The sequence below is a fragment of the Paramormyrops kingsleyae genome, chromosome 4 (assembly GCF_048594095.1).
Source record: "Paramormyrops kingsleyae isolate MSU_618 chromosome 4, PKINGS_0.4, whole genome shotgun sequence".
Taxonomy (NCBI): domain Eukaryota; kingdom Metazoa; phylum Chordata; class Actinopteri; order Osteoglossiformes; family Mormyridae; genus Paramormyrops; species Paramormyrops kingsleyae.
Window position 1 is genome coordinate 40068931 of NC_132800.1, and position 17749 is coordinate 40086679.

The window sequence follows — 17749 nt, forward strand, 5'->3', positions numbered from 1 at the left end:
GGCCAGTCCGAGCCTTGGCCCCAGCTGTCGGCCTTTTTCTCAGGGCCGTGTCTGTCTGGTGCTGGCGGAGGCGGGGCCGGGACATGTAAATCGATCCCCCGCTGACCCCACCGTCACCCTCAGTGATGTCTTAAACAGTTGTGCCCCCGGGAACCTCTCGGGATGGTTGTATCGTTAATTCCATGTCGTTTACTGTGGGGTGTTCATGACAATCAAGACGACAGGAGTAAATATGTTCTTGTCTAGGGATACAGTTTAATATCTGAAATACGCCTAGTGCATTCGTCTGATAATCTTCAGAATTGGCTTCAGTAAATGAAGGATGGATGTCTAATCTTTTTTTATTATAGCACTATGAAAATAGTCCAGGGTGCATCTTAAACTTATCTCTGCATGTAGTGGAGTATTTCATCGCTGAAAAGGACCCCCCCCCCCACATGCATATCCGCCCTCCCGGCAGATTAGGCGGGATGCGTCGGTGTCTCCGTCCGTGCCAGGTCAGTGGCACGAGGCGCATTGTGACGGCACGTGGCGGAAAGCTTGTTTCCCGCCTAAATCCGTATGCTTAATCCCCAGGACGTTTGGCAAGACGATAAATCGTGGCATCGACCCACGATGCAGTGCAGCGGGGCGGCGGGGTGAATTGGCTGATCAGCGACGGGAGCTGCGTGTCCTGTTATTACCACACACTGCGTGTTTGCTATAAATGGAAAAAAATAGGTCATAAGCCTTTTTACACTAATTGGAAATGATAATTAAAAATAATCTGGCTTTAAGAACTCCATCCTTTGTACGATTCTTTAATTGCATCCGAGTGGTTTATTAATATGGGATTAATGAATTAATTTGAAATGTAATCAGGCGTGACGTATTAATTTGACCCTTTTATTTTACGGCTATTATGCGTCTTTGTGTGCAAGCGTCATGTCGCTCCCGCTGGTTTCGCTCCAAGCTAAAGCCAGGGATCTCCAACTCCGGTCCTGGAGAGCTACTATCCAGTAGGTTTTCTATCATACCCAGCTTCTGATGAGCCGCACCTGTTCTCAGGTAAATACCAGGAGCAGGTGTGGCTCATCAGAAGCCAAGTGGAACAGAAAACCTACTGGATAGTCGCTCTCCAGGACCGGAGTTGGAGACCCCTGCTTTAACCTCTCAATTGCGGCAGGATTTTGTGGGATGCATCCTGACACGTGGACTGCGAAGCGGGCTGGAATCCCCGTCCGCGGCTCCCCGCTGAACCCCGCCCCCTGCTCTCGCCGGGGATTATGGGATCCTTCTCCAGCCCCCCCAAACATTTCAGAGGCTGTGTGCCGGATCGCATTAGCGTTAGCGACGCACATCTCCAGAAGGCCTCTGCCGCACTGGGGAGGGGGATCCTGAAATGCAGGCCGCTGAAAGTGCGGAAGCTTTCCATAAACCGCGCATAAAACACGCAGGGCAGGCTGCGAGAAACCGCGAGGGTTTACCGTGAGACAAAACCGCCGTGGACACTGCTGACAGCGTGAAACGGGTGGAATTAAAAACACATGCTGATTATGCTGTTTTGGTTCCTCTAACTATGGAAGGCTAACATTTGTTCCAAGTTATTAGTCTGCATATCATAAGACGGCTGCATTTTTAAAGCTTGATTTTGAAAGGAGCCGCTGATGTCTCAGCTCGGCGTGGCTGTAATGACGGCGGAGTTAAGGGCCATGTGGTGAGCTGCAGCTGTGTGCCTGGGTTTGAGTGTGGGATTAGTGGGTCCTGTCTGGGATCTGGGTGGTCATTTTTGCTGAGCGATAACATGCGCCGGCATAACGCCATTCCCTTAAATTGAGTTTGGCCCAGCCCATCCATGAAGCTTAGTAGAGCCCCGGGCCCCTGGTTAACACTCATGCGGGGGCCGTTAAGCCAGCCTGGCTTCTGCTGCCGCTGCCCTGTGAGACGGGTCTGTAAGCCGGCCAGGAGCTTCCCTGGATATTTCCAGTCCGAGATTTATGTGGGTCAACTGTGAAACAAAGGCCGTGCTTTTTGAAGTGCACGGAGAGAGGCTGAGCGGGGGCCTGCCAAAGCCCCCAGTGGGATTAGGGTGTCTGCAGCCACGCCTGACGAAGGAATCCTCCAGCTCGGGGGGGCCGCCCTGACCGCAGGCCTTAATGGCGCACTCAAGGCTCCTATCCTACGTGCTCTGAACTCGCGCTCCCTGTTTATTCCCGACTCTCATGTGATACCTGATTGGAATGCAGCACGCTACATCTGGATAGGACCTGATGCTGGCCCTATGTCGTCCAGGTGTGGAGACCCCCTGCCTGCCCCCTCATTAGGAAGCAGGCCGCCTTTCTTGGCCGCTGCTCTTCAGCCCTGCGATTTGCCTTTGCTCCTTGCTGGTTTCAGACCATTAAAAATGGCAAAATGCCCTAACTTTCTGTACCTTCCCAACCCTTTTCCCTGCATAAGCAGGTCTGTGCAGAGCTGTTTCAGGAATTGTAACTTGCCTTTGACACATTAGGGATGTTGTTGGGGGGGGGGGGGGGTCAGGGATTCCCCTGGACTAGACCTGGGATAAATAATCTCTCAGGTTCCCCCCTTAGAGCCACTGCCTCCTAGCAAATCTCAGACCACCTCCATGGTGTTTATTTTAGTAATCATACTTAATTGATTTCTTTTCGCCTCTCCCATCTTGCTCTCCGCGACACACAGACACGTATAGGTGAGAGCAAGCTTGGCAGCGACGGGCAGCCATCTGCAGCGGCTCCCATGGACCTACAGACATGTGACCATTCTGCCGAGGCTGGGCTCAAGTCGGCGACCTTCCAATCGCAGGCACAGAGGCTTAGCTGAACCACACATTGCTTATTTTCGCATTTAGGTTTGTTCACCTGTCATTAGTATGACCCTGTTCATGCTGTTTGGGGTCTTTGTTAGCATGTTAGCCTCTCAATCCTGCTGTCCCCTAATATAACTAGGACATTAGCTTGTTACGGCCTTACTTCAAAGTCCATGATTCTTTCATAAGCAAAGAGTGTGGCATAGTCTCCCCTTTAAATAACATACTTAAATTATCTGGTTTTTTTTTTGTATTGGGGAGACTTATACTGAGTTCAGGCAACCAAAGCAGCTGAAAATGTAGGCCTGACATCTAGCTATTAGGAGGACTAATTCCTCTTTGAAGCTGTAAGTCTCCTGGAGAACAAAGCCTGGGGCCTTGTGGACCCCGAGGATCTGCACATGGGTCTCGGGGAATGGGAGCACGGAGACAAAAAGAGCATAAAAGCTCCACTGATACATTGGAAGTGCCCCTCCGCACCGACCCTCCAGCATGTGAGAGTGTCACGTTTGGGACCCCCCCCCCAAATAGTTCCTTCTATCTGCTTTCATGTTTGTGACATGTATCGGTTGCGTATAATACATTATCGGTCCCTGTTGCGCGTTCTCTGTAAAGCATGCCTGACCAAACCCTGCGTTTCCTTCCTGTGAGGATTTCAGACAGTAATCGCACCGCAAAAAATCCTTGTGCTCGGGTTTCTGCTTATTCTAGAACCCCGGGAATAAACCGGCAATCGGTGTCAAACTTAAATCCCCACCTTTTTTTTAGTGCGAGAGAGGGTGAGGTCATAACCTCAGTGTGGGAGCATCCTGATTGGAGGAGGAGGTGTCTTTTGAGAAATGAAATGGTAATCAGGCTGGAAGTACAGCCCGAGATCGCGCTCCTTTGAATGATTTATTCTTCTTGGTACAATTCCTGCACTGAGTAGTCATTTATCCGGGTGCGGATGACACTCCATACTCCTGCCATCTCGGAGCGATTTCACCTTCTCTGTCTGCGATTTAATTGTGGATGAGAGCAGTGGAGCATGGCTCTGTCCATCACACCTTCCCGGCGTGTGTGAATCAGGTCTGCAGAACATCTTGTCTAATCGCATGTCCGTATCCAACTGTGGAGGTCCTCGATTTGAGGAGACCCGGTTAGGAGGTTGAGGAGTTGGCATCATGACACCCTGCGCTGGCTGTTTAAAAAGGGGGCGTGGCTACGTCTGGGCTGGGCGTGGCTACGTCTGGGCTGGGCGTGGCTACGTCTGGGCTGGGCGTGGCCACTGAACCAGATCAGTTGCCCACTTATAACAGACATAAACTAAATTTAACCAGATTTAACTCCCTTCCATTCGACACCTTTTGCCCTTGACACTGGTGTGCCCCCACCATACCCAAATTGCCACGCCATCAGGGTTCCACCATGGGTTTAAAAGGGCGTAGCAGTTGTGTGTCGTGACGATCTGATGAGACGCAGAGCCAAATGGAAAATTGAGAGCAACGGCGTCCTGCTCCCTTCTGTCACGATCACTTTTCTCACATAAGTACACGTGTCAGAATGAATCTCTTCTTTCTTTCCTCTCTGGATCCTGGTGCACTTGGCGCGGGGGGGGGGGGGGGGTCATGTCTGGGAGATGGCAGGGATTTCATGCCCAGACATGCTGTCTCATCACCAAGTGCCTTTCTCCATTGTCACGGTCTGCTTTAGTGTTGCTTTGAGTGTGAGTGTAGATGCTGAAATCTGGATGTGCACACGGTCCCCTGCGGAGGTGGAGGGGAGGGCACTGGACCATATTTATGGGGCAGGGAAATGCTGCTGTAATATGCTTTACAAAGGTGCCCTCATGCTTACTTGTGGTCCCCAGGTCAGGAGGTGTATAACAATTAATACATCAGCCCTCTGTCTCCCTCCAGTACAAACGGTTTTATAACTATTAAAGAACTGCTCCTTCACTGTACCATGATGGCGCCCCCTGGTGGCGGGCTGCTCGTCACTGAGCTCGCAATGATTCCATGTGAATCTGCCAGGGAGATTGGTCCTAATCGTGTGGTGTCACTTTATCAGAATGGAGATGGATTGAGCACAATCATTGACTGGATGTACTCTAAGTGGCCCGTGCAGGGATCTAGACCAGGTGATCATCCATCATGGTCAGATGCCCGTGGAGGCAGGGGCGGGAGGGGTTTCTAGGTGTGTCTCTGATGCTGCTCCAATGATGTGTGAGTTTGGGAGAGTCCCGCTGTCTTTAACATTCAGACGATTGGTGCGTTCCTTGTTTCACTCCCTCCTATTTTGTCGGGGGTGGTACATGGTGCACAGTAGTGATGCGCAGGTCGACCCGTGACCCGCGGGTGCGGCCGGTTTTAGGGCAGACGTTTTTTATGGCGTTAAATTAGTGATATTAGCCACTGTTCCCGCCTCCAAAGTGTCAAAATTCATCCTGTCGAGCGAGCGAGTGCTGTGCAGATGCGAGCGCGTAGATATGGTCCAGCGAACGCGAGCGTGTAGAGAGGATGGGTTTTCAGCTCGCGAGCGCGCGCGCACACGCGCGTGGTTCGACTTCTGGCACTAATTTAACGCCGAGCGAGTGCTGTGCAAACGCGAGCGCGTAGAGAGCATGGATTTTCTGTTCGCGAGCGCATATGCGCGAGAGTTTTGGCACTAATTTAACGCCATAATTTTTAAAATATCGTAAGTGCTGGCGGGCGGGTCAGAAAGTTACAAAACCCATTTCATTATCGATCAAAACGTGTTGTTAACGGGGTCGGCGTATATTTTTCAATTTTGGAGTTTTGAATTTGTAAGATGAGCTACTAGTTCGGTGAAATATCATGATTAAGTATGTTCTGCTCTACTTCATTTTAGACAAAATTAAGTTAAAAGAAGACCTAAGTTCTAAGTTAATTCAAATCTGATAGAGTTCTCAGATCTGATGTTACATCAGATGTTAGTTTTGTAACTGGTGTGTTTTGCATACACGAGGGCTTGTGTGTGTTTGTGTGTGTGCGAGAGAGATGTCTCTGGATAAGTTTTGGAATTCTTGGATAGAGAGGAAAAGTTATGGAAAAGTTTTGGAAACTAGCCTTGCTCATTTTTGTTTCCCGCTTCGTTCCGCAACGTGCTAACAGAAATGAGTGGAGGTCAATAGTTTTCCTTGGTAAACATCCGTTTCCGCGCAGATTTTGCGTATTTGAGATCGCTGCTTTTTTGCTCGCTATTCCAGTTTATATAGTTTTATTTTTTGCACGTAATTCAATTTTATTGATCAGTTTCCTGTTTTTGACTCTGTTTGCCTCTATCAATCATAAGGTACGTATAATTTTAATATTGGGATTAATTGTCTTAATATTTGAACGCTATTTGCACATTGGTGAAAGTTGTCCATCTTTGTTTATTAGGTAAGCAGATTGGCTATTATCGTACCGAAAATTGTAATATTACTGCTGTGCCGTATGCGGGACGAGGAGCGGAGACAGGAGCGGCAGTCAGGAAATCGGGGAACATGGGGTTTAATAAAAAGGGCAGGCAAGAAAATACGCAGTGACATTACAATGACCGGACTGGGGAAACAAACTGAAATGCAGACTAAATAGAGGACTAATGACAACAACCAGAAACGGCTGATCACACGGGGATTCCACACAAGGTTAACGAGGCGGCGTGGCAGTACCTGCTTACTATCTGAAACTGCATGATCATCAAATCAAAGCAAACTTGTGGGTTTTTGAAAATTTTCTTGTGGTACTGGAAAAGTCATGGAAATTTATTCTGCCAGAACTGGGGGAACCCTGTTCAATGCGAATCTACACAAATCTGTTATCTATTGATGACACTTCATTGGTATGTTCCATGGCAATACAGGCTCACTGGTGTTTTTTTTTTTTTTCCTCGGGTCGGGTTGGGTTTTGGGTCATTATACAAGCGTATTTTTGCGGGTTGGGCGGGGAGGTTTGGATCTCCTGACGGGTCGGTTTGGGGCGGGTGTTAAAAAAAAAAAAAAAAAAAGGCGACCCGCACAACACTAGTGGACAGGCTTGTGGACCGTCTTCGGGGGCATCTCCGGGGGCGCCTTGGGGTGCTACTTCTGGCTTGAGGATGAGCCCCGTTTCCATCCAGCTGCCCCTGTCACCCCTGTCCACCATATTTCGACCCCAGCTGAAGAACAGCAGGAACATTGGGGTTATATCTTCATGTTTTAATGGCCGCCCCCACCACCACCCAGGATTAAGCATGCGAGGTTTTCATTTTATGTTAACCTGTGAATTGACCAGGGTAGATTTGTTTCAGCGGTGCCGTCAGTGGTGAGGGCCTTGTTCTTGGGGGGGCTGTGGGTTACAGAATGTCATTGGTTCAAATCCCGTGGTCGGCAGACTGATTTCCTCATTGGACCTTGAGCAAGACCCTTAGTCCCCAATTGCTCCAGGGACTGGCTGACCCTGCGCTCTCATTTGTACATTACTTTAGATAAAAGCGTTTGATAATTACATGTAAATGATAAACGAAGCTTCCTGAGAGCCTTAGATCTTTCTCACTTCTATTCTTTGGGTTTGTCATGCATCCCACTTCAGATCCTTAAAGGACCTGTTCCTGCACCCGTACGATTCCCAAAAGGCGCGCTTGCCGTCCTTGTCGGGATTGAATGCGTCGTCTCCCCCAGTATGGAAAACGCTGACGTTTAACTTTTAAGTGCGTCTTCATATTTGCATTGCAACGTGAGACTGATTAATTACATCTGCTCTGTGGCTCATTGCTCCCACGCCGATCGTGCCACACATTTATCATCCTAATGCATTTTGGGGTTCCCCTTTATTGACAGAATTGGCCAACCCTTGAATTGTTAAATGTTAATGTTACGACTCGTTAATGTTACGACTCAAATGTCAACAAAGTGGCTGTTAGTGGTCTGTGGATACTTTCGGGCTGTGAAATAGTGGGTTTCGGCGAGTTGGTCTCGATTTAATGTCGATTCAACACCCCATCCTAGTAAATTTAAAGTAGCACACACAGCTTAACTGCAGGGGCTGGGAACATTTGCACACTGTAAACTTGTGCATTTGTAGTGCAGTGTGGCTGTAACAAAAAAAGGTTGCTGGTTAAATAAATGGTTCAGATGTAGGCCTCTGCTCTTTCAGTATAGCTAATGGCAGGCAAAACTTTGGACGGAGGATTTTCGTATATAGTCCTCTCCCAAAAAATAGATAGAGGACAATCCGCGTGTGAAGGACCACACATGCTGCGGAAGTGCAGTCCTTCTGATCCATCGCTTAAATTAAATACGTGTAGGGAAATGAGTGAATAGAATAAATCTTGTGTTTATTGCTATTATAAAGACCACTCAGTCATAACGCTTATGTGCTCCGTTTTGAGGAAGGAAGTTTTTACGGTGTAGTTTACTGCACTGTTACCCGTTTATTACACTGGTTTTAACTGCAAATACAGGACTGGCCAAAGCTCGGATTTTACTGAAGTTCCTCAAAGGCTTCCCCTCGTCATGCCTGCAGGGTTGTGTGGCAGAGACACGGCGAGGATGCGGAGGAGCTGGAGGAGGTCCCGATGTCCTTGCTGCAGAGGAAAAAGCCCCCCCCCCCTCCGCTGGACTTTCCGGAGCCTTCCGGAACAAATATTCCGGGTTGCGGGCCTGGCCACGGAAGGCCTTGGGATTGCCCAGTTAATAATTGAATGGTGTGAATATGCCAGAGCAGAAAGATACAATCCCTGCATCCCACGGGTCTCCTTTTCTCCCTTTTCCTTCCCTGGCCTGACCACGTTATCCATGGGAATCTCGCTCTCGACTTCTTCATTGCCCCAGATCGATGGGAGCCCGCGGCACGCTGCGCCGGATAATGATACTGAGATCGACTGTTTAAATCCTTTCACGAAGTTCAAAGCCCCGCCCCCCCCCCCCCAACACAGGCAGTGCGGTTGCACATGGGGGGCGCTGCTGAGAGGAGCTTGGCAGACTCTGGTCTCCCAGCCACGAATGGCTTTGGAGGTGGGATTTATGTTGTGGATGTTGGGGGGGGGGGGGGGGGGGATAGAGATGTCTCTGGATAAGTTTTGGAATTCTTGGATAGAGAGGAAAAGTTATGGAAAAGTTTTGGAAACTAGCCTTGCTCATTTTTGTTTCCCGCTTCGTTCCGCAACGTGCTAACAGAAATGAGTGGAGGTCAATAGTTTTCCTTGGTAAACATCCGTTTCCGCGCAGATTTTGCGTATTTGAGATCGCTGCTTTTTTGCTCGCTATTCCAGTTTATATAGTTTTATTTTTTGCACGTAATTCAATTTTATTGATCAGTTTCCTGTTTTTGACTCTGTTTGCCTCTATCAATCATAAGGTACGTATAATTTTAATATTGGGATTAATTGTCTTAATATTTGAACGCTATTTGCACATTGGTGAAAGTTGTCCATCTTTGTTTATTAGGTAAGCAGATTGGCTATTATCGTACCGAAAATTGTAATATTACTGCTGTGCCGTATGCGGGACGAGGAGCGGAGACAGGAGCGGCAGTCAGGAAATCGGGGAACATGGGGTTTAATAAAAAGGGCAGGCAAGAAAATACGCAGTGACATTACAATGACCGGACTGGGGAAACAAACTGAAATGCAGACTAAATAGAGGACTAATGACAACAACCAGAAACGGCTGATCACACGGGGATTCCACACAAGGTTAACGAGGCGGCGTGGCAGTACCTGCTTACTATCTGAAACTGCATGATCATCAAATCAAAGCAAACTTGTGGGTTTTTGAAAATTTTCTTGTGGTACTGGAAAAGTCATGGAAATTTATTCTGCCAGAACTGGGGGAACCCTGTTCAATGCGAATCTACACAAATCTGTTATCTATTGATGACACTTCATTGGTATGTTCCATGGCAATACAGGCTCACTGGTGTTTTTTTTTTTTTTCCTCGGGTCGGGTTGGGTTTTGGGTCATTATACAAGCGTATTTTTGCGGGTTGGGCGGGGAGGTTTGGATCTCCTGACGGGTCGGTTTGGGGCGGGTGTTAAAAAAAAAAAAAAAAAAAGGCGACCCGCACAACACTAGTGGACAGGCTTGTGGACCGTCTTCGGGGGCATCTCCGGGGGCGCCTTGGGGTGCTACTTCTGGCTTGAGGATGAGCCCCGTTTCCATCCAGCTGCCCCTGTCACCCCTGTCCACCATATTTCGACCCCAGCTGAAGAACAGCAGGAACATTGGGGTTATATCTTCATGTTTTAATGGCCGCCCCCACCACCACCCAGGATTAAGCATGCGAGGTTTTCATTTTATGTTAACCTGTGAATTGACCAGGGTAGATTTGTTTCAGCGGTGCCGTCAGTGGTGAGGGCCTTGTTCTTGGGGGGGCTGTGGGTTACAGAATGTCATTGGTTCAAATCCCGTGGTCGGCAGACTGATTTCCTCATTGGACCTTGAGCAAGACCCTTAGTCCCCAATTGCTCCAGGGACTGGCTGACCCTGCGCTCTCATTTGTACATTACTTTAGATAAAAGCGTTTGATAATTACATGTAAATGATAAACGAAGCTTCCTGAGAGCCTTAGATCTTTCTCACTTCTATTCTTTGGGTTTGTCATGCATCCCACTTCAGATCCTTAAAGGACCTGTTCCTGCACCCGTACGATTCCCAAAAGGCGCGCTTGCCGTCCTTGTCGGGATTGAATGCGTCGTCTCCCCCAGTATGGAAAACGCTGACGTTTAACTTTTAAGTGCGTCTTCATATTTGCATTGCAACGTGAGACTGATTAATTACATCTGCTCTGTGGCTCATTGCTCCCACGCCGATCGTGCCACACATTTATCATCCTAATGCATTTTGGGGTTCCCCTTTATTGACAGAATTGGCCAACCCTTGAATTGTTAAATGTTAATGTTACGACTCGTTAATGTTACGACTCAAATGTCAACAAAGTGGCTGTTAGTGGTCTGTGGATACTTTCGGGCTGTGAAATAGTGGGTTTCGGCGAGTTGGTCTCGATTTAATGTCGATTCAACACCCCATCCTAGTAAATTTAAAGTAGCACACACAGCTTAACTGCAGGGGCTGGGAACATTTGCACACTGTAAACTTGTGCATTTGTAGTGCAGTGTGGCTGTAACAAAAAAAGGTTGCTGGTTAAATAAATGGTTCAGATGTAGGCCTCTGCTCTTTCAGTATAGCTAATGGCAGGCAAAACTTTGGACGGAGGATTTTCGTATATAGTCCTCTCCCAAAAAATAGATAGAGGACAATCCGCGTGTGAAGGACCACACATGCTGCGGAAGTGCAGTCCTTCTGATCCATCGCTTAAATTAAATACGTGTAGGGAAATGAGTGAATAGAATAAATCTTGTGTTTATTGCTATTATAAAGACCACTCAGTCATAACGCTTATGTGCTCCGTTTTGAGGAAGGAAGTTTTTACGGTGTAGTTTACTGCACTGTTACCCGTTTATTACACTGGTTTTAACTGCAAATACAGGACTGGCCAAAGCTCGGATTTTACTGAAGTTCCTCAAAGGCTTCCCCTCGTCATGCCTGCAGGGTTGTGTGGCAGAGACACGGCGAGGATGCGGAGGAGCTGGAGGAGGTCCCGATGTCCTTGCTGCAGAGGAAAAAGCCCCCCCCCCCTCCGCTGGACTTTCCGGAGCCTTCCGGAACAAATATTCCGGGTTGCGGGCCTGGCCACGGAAGGCCTTGGGATTGCCCAGTTAATAATTGAATGGTGTGAATATGCCAGAGCAGAAAGATACAATCCCTGCATCCCACGGGTCTCCTTTTCTCCCTTTTCCTTCCCTGGCCTGACCACGTTATCCATGGGAATCTCGCTCTCGACTTCTTCATTGCCCCAGATCGATGGGAGCCCGCGGCACGCTGCGCCGGATAATGATACTGAGATCGACTGTTTAAATCCTTTCACGAAGTTCAAAGCCCCGCCCCCCCCCCCCCAACACAGGCAGTGCGGTTGCACATGGGGGGCGCTGCTGAGAGGAGCTTGGCAGACTCTGGTCTCCCAGCCACGAATGGCTTTGGAGGTGGGATTTATGTTGTGGATGTTGGGGGGGGGGGGGGGGGGGGATGGATTTAAATTACCTGGGATTGCTCTGTGCTCTGTGGTCTGTCTGTGGGGATGTGGGAAATCGCGATGTTCGTTAGAATGAGTGCTGCAGTCCAGGCTTATTGGACAGGAATGGCGTGGCTGTAAGTTCCAGGCACCCCCCCCCCCTCCAGTGGGTGAAGAGGATAAGAAAACAAGCACGAGATCTGCAGTGGCTTGGCATTATCTGCCGAATAACCCATGGCAGACGGAGCCCGTAGGCCCAGCGTCTCTGCAGACGCGGCCTGTGGGGAAGGCCGTCAGATTTCAAGGACAAACAGGATGGGCGTTCAGCCGATGCGGCTGCGCTCTGAGCCGACCAGCTGTTATGTTTGTGGGAGGAAGCAGGCTGATGCTGGAGAGGAAGCCTGTTTCTGGGACTGAGAGGCAGTTCTGGGAACCTCTCTCCAGAGAGGAGGCCTCTCTGCCCTGTTGGTTTGTGTTGTACATGCTGGGCCTGCAGATGAAGAATCCTAATGCTAATTGTAAAGCCAACCCTAAGCCTACCGTGACACCAGCCTTAACTCTATCATAATCCTAAATCTACCGTAATGCCAACCCTAACTCTACCATATCCTTAACCCTGCCGTAACACCCACCCTAACCCTTCCGTAACACCAACCCTGACTCTACTGTAACGCCAACCGTATCGCCAACCCTAACGCTATCGTAGCGCCAACCCTAACCGTTTCACAACACTAGCCCTAAGCCTACCATAACGCCAACCCCATCTCTACCATAACCCTAACTCTACCGTAACGCCAACTGTGACACCAACCCTAATGCTACCGTAATGCCAATCCTAACCCAACTGTAACACCAACCCTAACTCTTCCGTAACACCAGACCTAACGCTACCATAACGCCAACCCTAACATTACTGTAATGCTACTATAATGGCAATTGAACCTGTCCTCACCTATAGCTTTAATGCTTAACCTGTCCCTGACCCTAACCCTAATGCCAATCCTAATCCCATCCTTATCCATATTTTAGTGGTAAACTTAATCGTAGCCAGGCCTGGACTGGCCATCTGGCATAGTGGGTTTTTTAAGGTTCCTAAAGTCCAGGGCAGATTCTTAATCCTAATCCTGCCCTGATATCCATAACCCTAGCAGACCTCTGAGCCCCTATGGCTGGCAGGACCTGGGCCGACGTGGGATGGTCATTGGAAAAGAACAAGATCTTGAGGTTTTGAGGTGCTGATAATGTTGTTTTATTGGTCTGGTTAATGAAAGGGTATGTGCAGAATTGCATACTTGTTTGCTGTGTAGTAGGTGAAATATGTATGTGATGAAAGCAGTATGGATGAGATGGCGGGTGAATGGTACCTGAGTGGCATACTACATTCTGCGAAATTCCGACATGTGCAACCGATGGACGCTATTTTTTTCATTGATAGTTTTGCGGGGGTCAAGCTTCATCATTGGTCAATGTCTGGGTCAGGTGATTTGGGAGAATTTAGAATTAAGTGATTAATTGTCATTCTTGACACACCATAGCACACAGTGCACAGCAAAGAAATGTGTTCTCTGCATTTAATCCATATGTGACAATGTCACACAGCAGGGGGCAGCTAATTCAGCGCCTGGGGAGCAGTGCTTGGGGGTGGTACCTTGCTGGTCGGGGATTTGAACCTGCAATCTTTCAATTACAAGTGCACATCCCTAACCATCAATTTGCCACTGCCCATGGTGATTGCACTATGTCGGTGCATGTGTAATGTCCTTGTGTGTGTGTGTGTGTGTGTGTGTGTGTGTGTGTGTGTGTGTGTGTGTGTGTGTGTGTGTGTGTGTGTGTGTGTGTGTGTGTGTGTGTGTGTGTGTGTGTGTGTGTGTGTGTGTGTGTGTGTGTGTGTGTGTGTATATATAAAACATATTACGTTAAAGGTTGAGTAGTCGACCTGTAAACATATTCAGTACCTGCTGTGTAAGTATGCGATTCAGACACATCCTAAAAGCTCTCGCTACCTACTTCAGATATTTTATTGTCTTCAGTAGCGTTGTGACAGTGTGGCGTGATGGCTGTGGAGGAGGACAGCCTGAACAATCGCACTTCGCATGTTTAAAGCGGTACTGTAGTTTTGTCATAATATATGGAAGGAGACACATGACTACTGCTGTACTCTGCGTAGAATATCTAGAAGTTGACATGATTACTGCACTGCACGGAATATCTAGAATGTCACATGATTACTCTTCTGTGCAGAATATAAGGCAATATGGTTACTGCTCTGCTTTTTGTAGAATATCTTTAAGGATATATGATTACAGCTCTGTTCTGGGTAGAATATCTAGATAAAATATTTAATGGTCATCATAGGGCTTACTGCCGCAGGTCTGCAAATCCAACTAGCACTATTTATTTTTCTTCAGCACAAGAGCACAATACAGAAAGCTTTTAAAAAGAAACGCCTGACTTTAGCCAAAATTGCTTTCATAATTTAGGGAGAGGCACGATTCAGGCTGCTGGCTCAATGCATTAAAAGCCGATGGATTTCTTTTAAATGCTCTGCATGCCAGATGATCATCTTAAGGCTTCGCCTGAAATTATAAACACCACATATTCCTTTGCTGGGCTTTGGTTCTGTGTTTGTTTTGCAGGAAAAGCTAACCGTTGACATGAAGGACATATCGATTGCGGGGATGGGGGGTGGTTTTTGCCTGGAAACTCCCCCACCCCCCAAGCCCATCCTTGAACAGAGCGAAAAAAGCTGAAGTGCTTTTCAGTGTTTTATTAGGGTGTCTATTAAAGTCACCGTCCGCACTGCTTAAATTTACCGCTTCCTGGACATTGGCATTGAAGGCATCCTTCTCAGTGATGCTTTTTGATGGTGTCCATCTGCTCTTTGCTTGTGGAATTTTACTTATTCAAAAATGTCCTGAGGGCAGAAGAAATGATTGGTTCAGAGTGATAACCAATCAGGTTGTAGAGGAGGTGGGTTCAAGCAACTAGAAGAGTCAGGACCCAGATATCTGATTTGGTTAATCCTGCCTCTTCTAGTTGCTTGGATCCACCTCCTCTACAATCTGATTGGTTCAGAGAGAGAACCAATCATTTTTCCTTCTACCTCAGAACATTGTGTGTTCTGTGAAGTAAAACTCCAATGAGCATACTCTTTCCACTGAGAAAAGCAGCCCACCACCTAAAATTTAAAGAATATGTTTTTTCAATGTGTTTGTCAGCACGTGCATTATTGATTTTTTCCACGTATTCCACCCCCCCATCCTGCTGGGAGGTTGCCCAGGGTTCCTTCGACACTCTCGACCCCAGAGATTTATTGATGTGCTGCTAAGCTTGAGTATAATAGTGTCACATGGTCCAGTGTCAGCAGAGGACCTATCGGGGAAAGGCCTTTTCTTTGTAGTCCAATCAAAGTTAGTTTTACAAGTTGGGCATTATGTGGGCTCATTCAATTGGCTAATTGCATGTTAAGTTTTGGTCTGTTCTGCGACTGGTTAAGGTGATAAAACAAGAGTGGAAAGAAATGACAAAATCTTAAGTATAGCTGTGACCCTGGCTATCCACTTAACGATGTGGGATATGGAAGCCAGAGGAGAGGGGGATCCGCGACGTAGCCGGATGAATGATGGAAGTGTGTACAGCTGATGCTCATTTAGATGCAGACACATCGCGTGGGAATCGTAACCCTGGAGTGGCATGACGGGTGCTCGTGATTGGCGGCGTGAGATGCCTGTGATGGAGGGCGCCTCCACAGGGGGATTTAAACCTGTCACTTCTTCCTGGGTAATTATTTAAATAAAACTAACAAGCGTTTCCAATTAGCGAGGAAGGACAGCTCGTTGAGCTGGAAAAGATCTCTCTCTTTTTAACCCCCCCTCCCTCCACAGGATTCTGCATCATTACTGATATCGCTAAGATAGTTAAGCCCGCAGGTTTGTGCGTATCGATGCTATTGGGGCAGGATTAGGGCAGCAGTGAGCCCCCTTTTATAATAAATAACGCGTACACCGCATTGGCAGGTCCCAGCCATCCTGCTGACTCAGAACGCACCACACGCCTGCTATTGATTTGGGGGGGGGGGGGGGACAGTTTCTTTATCCCATTGCACTGGGGGGCCCATGGACCACGGCTGGTGGGCCCCTGGCAGTAGGATCCAGCCAAATAGAGAAACAAGGCCATCCATCGGCCTCGCTGGACTCAAATCGATTTAACCGGGTTACTTCTGCTGCTGCTGGGTTTGTTAATTTGAGGTAAAATAAGTAGCTGGAGCCTTGTGTGAATTCCATCTGGAATACCCTGGATGCTGTAGGAGAGAGGACTAAAGATGCCCAATATATTGGCTGACATATCGGCAATGGCCGACGTTTGTTAAAAATCAAGACATCGTCATTGGTCCGGTGTGTCAGTCTTTACCGATATTTAAACATTATCAGTATTCAAAGTTAGCAGCACCGGCGCTAAAGACACAACTACTAAAATAATGCAGTTGATTACGGCCCACTAAGTATTTTGAATTCATTATTAAATGCGGCCCACAGTTCAAGCTTTCTTTATCCACTGAGAATAACGTCATTGTGCAAATCAGCACCATCGAACATGGCTCAGAAGTTAGCCGGTTATCACAGTTATCGATATTAGTGATATTTCACAAAAACGAATCTGTTAACAGTATCGGCCAAACTTTCCACATGGCTGCACCACTGACATCATCACACATCGTCAAAGTCCACTGACGTAGACCTACGCAGCTCACCAACTGAGTGAAATACAAGTAGAGCCTTTCTTCACAACTGCTTCGCTAATAAAACTGATACAATCTTCACGGCATGATGTGAACAATGAATGAAACGTAAACAGTCATTATCATTCCACACAACAGACTCGTGTCATTAATGCTTGTCCAGAAGAGAAATGGATCACTAGCCTGATCTTAATTAGCTATATTAATTAGCTTTATTTTTCTGTCTGGGAAGCCAAATCGACTAGAGTCGCATAGCTGCTTGAAATGGCCCTTTAATTCGGAATGTCGTCGCGCGAATGACTGACGCGTCAGTGAAAATAAAGGGACGTGGCTCAGAGCCTTTGTGTCACAGCGTCGTTGCCGGCATATAGGTGATGACAGATTTGTTTTGGCGTGCAAAAATAACTGCGTAAATTACATAGCCCCCACACGCATAGGCCCTGACAAGGTGACAAACTGTTTGTGGCATATCTAAATACATTCTGCTCTGCTTTTTTGAGGGAATCACATAGCGTCCAGTTGCCGGAGGAGAATTCCCCCCATGGGAGCTTTGACGAAGAGGTTTCCTGACTATGCTGGAATATAAAGGATGAATTTTTATATGTGATCAATGCATTGATATCGACTCAGATGGAAGGTGGCCCGCGCTTCATCATTCCCCGTGGCCTTTGTGTGTTAGCTTACTTAGAACTATCTTTATTTGCCATTTGTACGAGTACTGGTACATTGGAATTCATCTGTTTTCCCATCTTCCTCTCCTTTGTGAGAGTGAAGTGAGAGTCCGAGTGCTGGTTCAGTTGTATATCTCTGGAGCATTTTGAAGGGTTCTAAGCCCTTGTTTAAGGGCCTGATGGCGATGTGATTCTTCCACCAAGCCTGGGATTTGACCCGGAAACCTTCTGATTGTAGGCACAAAGACCTAACCCACCACTCACCAAACTTGCATTGTGTTCTGGATATTTTGGTGTGACGTAAGGCACCGGGTGTGTTTCTGCTCAGCTTGACTGATGGATGGCACGTGCACAGCGAGTGGATTCCTCCTGCTGCACGCGCCCATCCGGACTCGTCACAGACCTTAATAATGAAGTTACACCCGCGGATGACAGGCGGCTGATGAGAGAGGCGACATCTGCCCCATGACTGGGGGAACTCTGATAGAATAGTCCTGCCTTT

At 47.7% G+C, this 17749-nt stretch overlaps 1 protein-coding gene across 11 annotated transcripts in view; it reads left to right on the forward strand.

Annotated features, from left to right (window-relative positions):
- Positions 1-17749, forward strand: part of LOC111849733 (receptor-type tyrosine-protein phosphatase mu-like) — a 153550-nt gene that overhangs the window by 25063 nt on the left and 110738 nt on the right. The gene's annotated exons all lie outside the window — the stretch shown is intronic.